This window comes from Hibiscus syriacus, unplaced genomic scaffold (genome assembly GCF_006381635.1).
Source record: "Hibiscus syriacus cultivar Baekdansim isolate YM2019G1 unplaced genomic scaffold, ASM638163v2 tig00111873_pilon, whole genome shotgun sequence".
In the NCBI taxonomy this organism is placed as follows: domain Eukaryota; kingdom Viridiplantae; phylum Streptophyta; class Magnoliopsida; order Malvales; family Malvaceae; genus Hibiscus; species Hibiscus syriacus.
Window position 1 is genome coordinate 304,754 of NW_024063206.1, and position 10,207 is coordinate 314,960.

Here is a 10,207-nt window from a genome sequence, read left to right on the forward strand (position 1 = left end):
TAGACTGCTTTAGTAAACCTAATTTATGATATAAATCAGCTATTGAGATTTAATAACTAAACTGGCTTATTATAAGTAATTTTGACAAAACAAGACCATATACATGTCACCGATAAATTTAAAGTAAATTTTTATTTTAATACGAACGTTAATATGACTCTTTCGATGATGCAATTTCTTCCGTCTTGTAATACAAAATTAAATGTTCAAACTATTATTTCGAAAAATGTTTAGTGTATAAAGAATTTTTCACTAATAATAGATGTCTAACGCTTTTTCAATTATATTTTTAAATGTCTACAGTTATATTTTTCAATTTTTTTAATAATAAAAATACTATTTTAAAAAAAAAAAAGAAAAACTCAAAAACATTATTTATAAAAAACCCACTTTTACTGAAATTATAAAAAACGCTAAAAAATTAAAATTTCTCATTTCAACCCCATTATCAACTATCGTCGGCCATCATCGCCGAACGGTGATTTTGATCATGATTGCACTGTGGTTCGAATGGTGGTGGTGAGTGGCTTATGGACATTGGATCTACCAGAATCGACAGGGAACGACATTCCGACGAACATTTCTTCACGACAAACGGTGATAGATTATGACAAATGGCCAACAGAGGTTTGATAGGGATTGACGTCAAGGCTGATGATAGTGACAGTGACGGTCAAGGCTGGTTGGCCGATAGCTATGGAAGGAGAAGGGAGAAGGGGGAGAGGGGAGGGAGACAGGCTGATGTTTGAGTTATTTTTTTATGTTTTTATTTTTTAAAACTTTTTAAATAAAATTCTCAAAATTATCTGAACGTAACAAATGTCACTTAATGGACATCTTTAACGACAATTAACGACCGGACGCCTAAAAATGTAACGTTAAAAACATTAAACATCCATTTTCAACGAAAAAATCTTTAGACACTGTAATCTTTTTTGATGCATAATTTGGACACTTGTTTTGTATTATGTAAAAACTTATATGTGAAAAGAAAACAAATTAGGCTCCTCGGTCAATGATGATTATAAAATAGTTCAATAATATATAATGTGGAAACTATTTGCTAACAAATTCATTTCTTTATCCATAATTTTACAATTAGGGATGACAAACGAGTACAATTTTATGGATTCCACACCATACCCGCTCCAATTGGGGCGGGGATGAGTATAACTTTAGTGGGTAGTAGGCGGGTGTGGATTTAAAAAGTGGTACCCGTCGCGGATAGTGGGCGGGTGTGGATTTGGAAAGTGGTACCCGTTGCGGATAGTGGGCGGGTGATGGGTTTGAGACCTTACCCGTCCCGCATCCGCCCACTCCATATTCGTCTGCCCACTAAATACCCATTAAATTTTGGACCATTATGAATTTAGGTATAATTTTAGAGACTAATTTATAAATCTTAATATTGTATAAGATATAACTTATAATTTAATCAAATACTAGGTATAATTTTAAAGACTAATATTATGGTTCTTAATGGACGTGTTTGTTTTATGTTTGTTGTTTATGTATAACTTAAGATTGTTGTCATGCGGGTCTAGCAGGGTAAGTCTCCAGTTAGGTAGTAGGTGTGGAGATAGATTTGAGAATATATCCACGTGGGCGGGTATGGATTTGAAAAATTTTACCCATTATAGGTGGTGGACGGATGGCGGATTTGAAAATATTAAGTAGATATAGATAGGGAGGGGGTATCCGCACCTAGCCCGCCCGTTTACAATCCCTATTTACAATAGTAAAGAGTTCAAATATTTTATCAATGTTATTCTCTTTCCTTTCCTATAATTCAACATATAATTTCACTTACAAAAATTTCCTAATCATGTTTCACTTACCAAACTTGGTCAAGACATAATTTCACTTGCAAAAAAACAAAAATTTCCTAATCGCGTTTGATTGGTTTCGCTTACCAAAATTGGTGAAGACATAATTTCATTTACTAAAATTTCCTATCACGTTTGATTGGTTGGTCAAACTGCTATCTTTATTCTCTCGTATTTCCCATTGGTCAAATTGTTATCTTTATTCTCTCGTATTTCCGAACAGATTTATTCCATATTTCCTAGTTATTTATCAGCTCATTACCTAATCAAACTCATGTTTCCTAGTCATTTATCAGCTCGTACCAAATTAAACACTTGCACAAATGAAACAGATTCATATATATAAATTCAAATGCGTTCAACAGACAAATACTTCCCAATGCGAAATTCAGGTAATCCAAGCCGCCTAACTTGGATCTCTTCCTTTCCTTTTATAGTAAAAAGCCCCAATCTCCTCATGAACTTCAATTTAAACCAACAAAATTGGATTACTTGAATATTACATAACCCTGTGATGTTAGTCATATGCATCAGAAAACAAGATTTAACAATAAAATAATAGTAATAGTAACAAAATTGGATCGTTATTTATCATAAGCATGCAAGTGCCTTGCATTATTAATTGCATAAGCTTTTCGTACATATCTTCAAAAACAAAACACAGATGCATTCACCCGTAGTACCAGAACTGTTACTGCATTTACCTGTTCATCATTTTTCTGCAAAAGATTTAAGGTTAAAACCTGTTGAAACTCACAGACATCAAATCCCAGTTCTAATTTCATAGGTCTCCTCCTCCCTGAGAGTATAATTCAGCCCAGGGAGGTCTATGTTCGACCCTCGAAACGACTTGTGGAAGTACTATGAGAGATCCATTACAGCAGAACCCAAGGCATAGCTTTATTCGACCAACAGGTTGATGACCAAAAACTGCACTTACCTGGATGTCTTACTTTTGTTTTTGCCGTATGCGATGATCACGACGTTGCTTCAGGATTGGCTTTATTTTACATTTATAGCAGCAGCCATGCTCCTCAACTTCTGAGATATTTCAGAAAACGGAGGTCTCTCCGCAGCATCAGAGGACCAACACTTTTCCATCAACGCCTTCCATTCGGGATACAATTCCCCCTGTATATTGAAAAGAAAGATTGCAGTGAAAAAAAAAACTCATTATCGGAACGAATTCACATGTAAAACTATAACAGGAGAGTGAAGTCCAAAAACATGCATGCTAGCAGTAGAGTAGTGATGCTTAAATAGTCCTAAGTCTATCTGACCACTGTTTTTTTCCATTCATTTCAAATAACAAGCTTAGTACTTATGTTCAGAAACAATAGCAAACAAAGACCCATTCATAGGTCAATACTAAATTCTCTTTGTAAAGAAACTGTATCAAAATATATCTGCAAGCAAAAGAAAACAACAACAAGAAAAGAAGTCTCTTTCAGAAAGTAATTGCTTATTAGTCAGTGGGAAAAGTTCCACCACGAACCGTAAGCGACGATGCTAAAATTTTTAAAATTTGAAACACACTCTGATAATGCCAGAACCATTGAAACTCAGAAAACGACGAAGGCAAGATAATTTCAATGAGGCCACTGCTTTCACAAATTAATGATGGAGGATCATCGTAAAGGCACTATTAGGGTTTTATCATTGTTTGGAGGTACTTAAAGGAAAGAGAGGGGTTGCAGTATAAATGCTGATTATCATAATGTTCCAAGAACTTCCCCATTTTTGGATATTGAATGTATTCTCTTTCCCTCTAGTTTCTCCCTCTTCCTTTTCTTTCCCTACCAAGCTTCTCGTCTGGTATGGCACCAGTAGGTAATTAAAAAATAGCAGTAAAATGACTAAACAAGCATAAGTTCAACATGACAATAAACTATTGGTTTCAAGGCTCAAACGCAGTAAATTAAATGGATAGCGTCAATTATACAAGAATATGCCGAAGCAAATAATATTGAAGAACATAACAAGATTCAGCTTTCAAGCTTAAGGATCTGTTTGGTATGAAGGATGGAAAGGACTGAGAACGGAGAATTTGGTAATCAAATGGTGAAGATCCACAACTACTTTCCCTGAACAACAAAATTTCAATTACTCCTTTCCATCCCTCATGCCAAGCAAAGGGATTTCCTAACAAGGAATCTCTTCTCTTCCCCTACAGCCTCCCACCCCTCAGTGTCCCTAAACACTTACACTCCCCTAAAATTCTATGCCTGTGTGCATGCCAAGTGTACAATCATGGATGTTCTCCATGCATAGAAGAAATGAAGTTCGTGAATAACATTAAAAATACTAAAACTCTAAAAGTTGTGATAGTATGAAAGAACAAAACCACCTTGAATAAAAATAGTTCAGGTCATTTCTACTTGTCGAAGATTCAATTCTAGTCCATAGTCACAAATTCGTGCATTTCTATTATTAATCTTACAACTTACAAGTCTAGAGACAATTACGACATCCAATTTGGTCCAGAAACCCAAAGCATGCATTATGTGAGTGCCCAATCCTCAAAAGAATTGATGTTTGTGCTAGAAATTCCAAATGTGCTAAAAAGGTTGACAAAAAAATTCCTTTTCCTTCTAACAATGAATTAAGAATCTTCAAATTATCTTTTTCACTAACTTTCGTTCAGTTTATCCAACTACTAAATGAAGGTCGTTAAACAAAATTAAACTGTAGATAAGAGAGAGAGAGGGATCAAAAGAAAAGCTACCAGAAATTATGACTGTCAGGTGTATAGTTCAAATGAAAATCTAGTCAGCAATTATGACAGTCAAGTTGATAAAAATTAGGGTAAATTACATGTTTTGTACCTAAACCATTACTTTTGTTCCGTTTTGGTACCTGAACTTTATTTTTTTAAACCATACCTAACGTTTAGTTTAGGTTTCATTTTAGTACCCTACCTTTAAAAACTTAGCGGTGATGTTATGTGTCCCCATAAGATAATGTCATAAGATGATGCACGTCGTCATTGAAAACAATAAAAAAAATACCCTATTAGCAATTCTGTCAATTTTTTAACGGCAGGATACCAAAATTGAAACATAAACTAAAGGCTAAGTATGGTTTTGGGAAAAAAAAATAAAGTTTGGGTGCCATAACGGAACAAAAAGTAACGATTTATGTAGTTTACCCTAAAAATTAATCACAGCTACAGTGTTGGCAATTGTGACTGTCAGGCAAAGATCCATATCAACAAAGGAATGTTTCCATAACTACTCTCTCATAGCAAATGCATATATTGATGGACATGTCCAATGCATGTATCAGAAGTTTTTCAGGGTAATGTGAAGAGTGGAAGTAACCAAGATTTTGAGCAAAATGCATGGAAGACTTGTAGCGAATCACTCGCAACATATAAATCCTATTTATGACACTTACCAATTATAGAAGCACAATGTATATCTGCATAAGGCTCTTCACCAGTGAGCAACTCCCACATAACAATGCCAAAAGAGTAGACATCAATCTGAATTACAGAAATTGATGGGAAACAAATAAAATTAGTCTCTGGCGAAATGAAAAATCATGTTGGTGTAAAATATTACCTTTTCAGATACCATGTTGCTTTTACCACTCAAAAGCTCGGGTGCCATCCAGGGTAGAGTTCCACGAACACCTCCAGAAACTAAAGTATGTTGTCTGACCTTTGACAAGCCCAAATCACCAATCTAAATGTGTATGCATGCAATGCATCAATTGCAACGCTGTTTACCGATGGAAGAAAACTAACACTAATGTGCGTTCAAGAAAATTTATAAAAGAATCAATTGAAGAAAAAGCTAATATGAGCTAATGCTAAAACAATATCAACTTGAAACTCGTACCAAGCTTCCACAGTTAAAGAAATCACAGCAAGCTGACAATAACAAACAGAAGTTACTTTGGAAGAACACAAATTTTGTAGCCCCCACCCCTCCAAAAAGAACAGGAAAAACAACACCACAAATTGAAACCAAACTTAAAGTTAAGGTCCAGAGAAAATTTATGACAGTGTACCTTGCACACTGGACGCTGTGGATCTCTCATATTTACCAACAGATTTTCACATTTCAAATCAAAGTGTACAATGTTCTTTCCATGCAAATATTCCATTCCAAATGCAGCATCCATGGCTATGATGAGTCTCTTACGACGATCAATTGTCCTGCTCAACAATATTATCATGTCGCGCATCATTTAGGAAAATATTACATTCTAGCTTGTTTAGTCTACTATGTAACAAAAAGGGTGCTTGCTAAGGCAAACAGCAACAATTCTTTAACAAAATTCAGAGAAGATGCTCAAAAGGCAAGCTATTAACATGGTTACCTGTCCTTCTTCAGTAAAAACTGCTTCAAGGATCCATTAACCATGAATTCAGTAACAGTAGCTAATGATCCATCAGGACCATCACGAACTATTCCATAGAAAGAAACAACATTCGGATGATGTAATGAACTCAATATCAGAGCTTCTCTCCAGAAATCTGCAATCTATTGCAGCATACAAATAGAGATTGCTATCAATCTATTTATAAGCAGCATAAAAATTCTGATTGCAATCAATCTATTTATAAGCAGCATAAAAATATTATGTATATTTTGGAGCTTGACCCTACCTAACCCAACAATTGAACCATGTCCTACAAAATATCCTTGTTTTAACTGCCACAATTGTTCACTTGACAGGGGATAAACACAAAATACCAGGTCCAAAAGACATTACATGTCTTGTGCAGACGTAAAAAAGAAAGCATAAGCTATATATGCATATATAATATTGTAAAGCCCTTTCTGTTTTGTTCTATGTGAAACAATATAGTATTTCATTCTTCAAGCTATACGAGCACCAACTTTAAACATTGTAAATAGTTGAAAATAAATAAAAACAAGCATCAATGACCTATAAGATGCATCAGGTGAAGCATATGACATCCTTTAACTATCAACCGGCCTTGCATTACAAGCTACCAAAGCTATGAAAGGAAAAGTGCTAAAAGTAATTACCAGTCGTTCTCTTTCAGAAGGCCTCCCTGCAAAGCAGCTGGCTTTAATTCTCTTGATTGCTACATCTGAACCTTTCCATTTTCCATGATAAACTGCCCCATATGTTCCAGAGCCTAATTGTCTGATCTCCTCTAGATCATCATTCTTTATCGTCTGAAGGTAAAATGCAAATCCCATCAGAAACAAAATGGTAACAAAAAATGTCTAAAAAAATAAAAAATAAATGTTCAATGATCTTAAGAAATAAAAGAGAAATAAATTAAAGTTAATATGATGAAAATGGAAAAGGAAACAATGACCTGTAAGCCTCGTGCAATAGCTTCAGCCTCGGCATTTGTTGGCTCAATTTTGGACGGGGAGATGTTGTCATTATCAGGAGCCAGTTCCAACTCACCATGGGCATTCTGGAGAGAAAACAGATATCAGAAAGATAAAAATATAAAATTGTGAGATGCTATATATGAAAACTTTTCTTAAATCTCACCACTGAATCTGATTCATTTGCAGCTGCTTCTCCTAGAACAGAATCATGCTTCATGGAGGCACCATCTTCAACTTTGGCTTTCACTTCTTCAACCTCTTCTAAAGCTGATTTTTTAACTGATTCAACAAACTGTGGTATGAAACTCAAATGGTTTACAGATAGCTTTGAATTTTCAGCAGCACTAGGATCTTTTTCACCGGGTTTTGCCTGCTCATAACCCCTTCCAACAAGTTTGTTGCAACTTGAAACGCTGGTCTCAACAACTTCCATTTCAGATCCATTTTCAGTAATTTTGTTTTGTTCTGGGCAGCGCAAACTTGGAACATCAAAATTTTCCGTCTTCACTGCATGACTTGCTTCTTTATCTTCCATGGCTGCAATTTTCTCCTCAGTCCTCAATGCCCCAATGGCATTCGAATTATCTCGTGATCTAGGCTTGTTACTGGAAACATATTTATCAGGAATTAAAGTTGAAGGTAGATCCGGAGACTGAGCAGGTTCTGTGGTAGTGGAAACATTTGGCATGTCTTGTGGGAATGGAACTGGTTGCATTGTGACAGATTGTTGAATTTCTAGATCATGATAGCCAATGTTCACCTTAAAGGGACAGGCAAAAGCATTGTCTGGAACAGCAGTCCCATTAAAACCCGGAATCTTTTGTGAAGACTCAACCCAAGGATTTTGACCACCTGTTGCAACACAAAGCGTTGAACTACCCTCCACCCAACCTTTCAAATGTGCTGAGTTAAATGCACCATTTACTCGTTCAGGTAAGCTAGATGCTTCATAAGCAGAAGCACCATGAGTAGGGTTCTGAACATTTCTAGACAAGGATTGTGCATGTACACGTCCATGTGGTGATTGATAAACATTATCTCCTCCATAAGGGTAAGGATAATTCCCATAGCGAACTCCCCATTCTTCGGGAGAAATTTGCAGATGGAGTGAAGAAACCACCAGTTGATCATGAAACACTTCATTCCCCAATTCAGATCCAGATTGGTGATGAACATAATTCGAAGGCAGATGATGTCCGTCAGCTAAACTACCATTCCCCAGAGGTAAGTTTATGCCAGCAGCATCTAGAACATAGTGGTCATTAAATCTTCCAGCTTCAGGTATGTGATTTCTGACATCCTCAACACGAGGATTCAATTGGTTCTGCAAAACTCGTCCTCTTTCATGACTGTGTTTCACCATAAGCAGAACTGGAATCAGTATGATCTTTGGGATAAAATCCATGCTGCAATTTCCCATCTGCATTCGGCATGAAAGCTTCATGATTCAGAGGGCATTCCACACACTGACTATTAACCTGAGGAACTCCATTTCCCATGTTGGGGTGTTCCAAATGTGGCGTTTGATTTCTGCTGAAAGTGGCCCTGCAGTGCTCACAGATGCAGTTCCCCTCATAAAGACCATGACCAGGAAGTATGTTACCTGAAATACCACCAATTTTATTACCAGGTACAGCTCCAGTTGGCATCCACATTACATTATCCGAAAATTGTGGTTGGTGTTCATATTGGGGATGATGCGTGTATTCCTCAGGTAATCTATGCAGGCATTTGTCCGTTAATTCTTGAAATGGTACTCGGTAGGAAGCTGAAGATGGTGAAGGCGGAAACTCCGAAAGCGTTCTGGGATCATGGTGCCCATTGTGCCTAGGAGAATAGTAAGCAGGGCTCCATGTACCTTCCATTTCATTGTACCTCTGAGGAACGGTAGGCGGTAGTTTGCAGGATCCCATTTGAGGAATGTTAAGATGATGCAAATTATACGGAGGCATCAAAATCTCACCACACCTCTGGCTATGAAGGCCACCACCATCAACACTCGCACTCGCACTGTCAAAGAATTGTTCTGCTAAATGAATATCATCGGAAACCGGGGCCATCACTGGCGAATCACACATCTTATAATCAGAGCCCTCATTTAAACTGTTCAAAGCGTCCACATACCTCCTCTCAGTCTCCCTCTCATCCCCATCAACATAGTGTGATGAACCATCTCTGTCAGGATGAGAAAACAAGAAAATCCTAAGCCTGGTGAATACATCGCCAGCACCCAACTTCTCATACTCCTCCATCATGTTGGTAACATCATCATCATTCACAACTGACACTAAAGCATCAAGATCCTCATCTGGCTGCTGATATTTCAAAACCACTGCTCCATCATAAAGCTCCCTCATCTTACTCATTAGCTCCTCATAACCGATATCTCTCGGCAGACTCACGATTCAGTTTCTCCACCAACATACCTCAATTTCCCATCTTGTGGTCGAGGTAAAATGCTACCGAGGAAGCTACACAAGAATTTTAGACGCGGGGTTTCATCGTTAGAGCTAGGGGCGGAGGAAACCAGGGCGGATGAAGGTGAATCCATCAAATACACAGCTTGATTATTATGCTGCTGTTGATGATCCACTATCCCCTTCTTACACATGGGAAGGTTCTCATTTTTTTCAGTTCACAACATGTAAAACACAATTGAATCTCTAACCCAAATTTTAAACAGATATCCAAGTCACAAATTCAAACACCAGGAACAGATTGATTCCTCTATCGGGAACTCAAAAAGGGTACCAATCATTCAAATTCTAAACATCCAGAAATCCAAAGAAGAACAAAAAGCTAAATTGAATCGAACTGGGCAAACAAAACCTCAACCAAATTCATCAACAGCAAAGCTTCCAAATTTAGAGGTTTCTAGATTCAATAAAAGAAACCCAAATCAGCTTTAGGCAGAAAGAGACTTAATCCAAAAGAAAGGAACGAGTACCTGAAATTGGGTGATTGAAAAAAATACAAAAAAAATACTTATTCTGGTTGATGGGGTGAGGCTTTTTTTAAATAAAAAAGGAAAAATGGCTAGAATATGGACTAATCTAA

General features: G+C 36.8%; 1 pseudogene; it reads right to left on the reverse strand.

The window, feature by feature from the left end:
• Positions 1 to 2,418: 2,418 nt before the first annotated feature.
• Positions 2,419 to 9,916, reverse strand: LOC120172626 (annotated as a pseudogene).
• Positions 9,917 to 10,207: the final 291 nt, after the last annotated feature.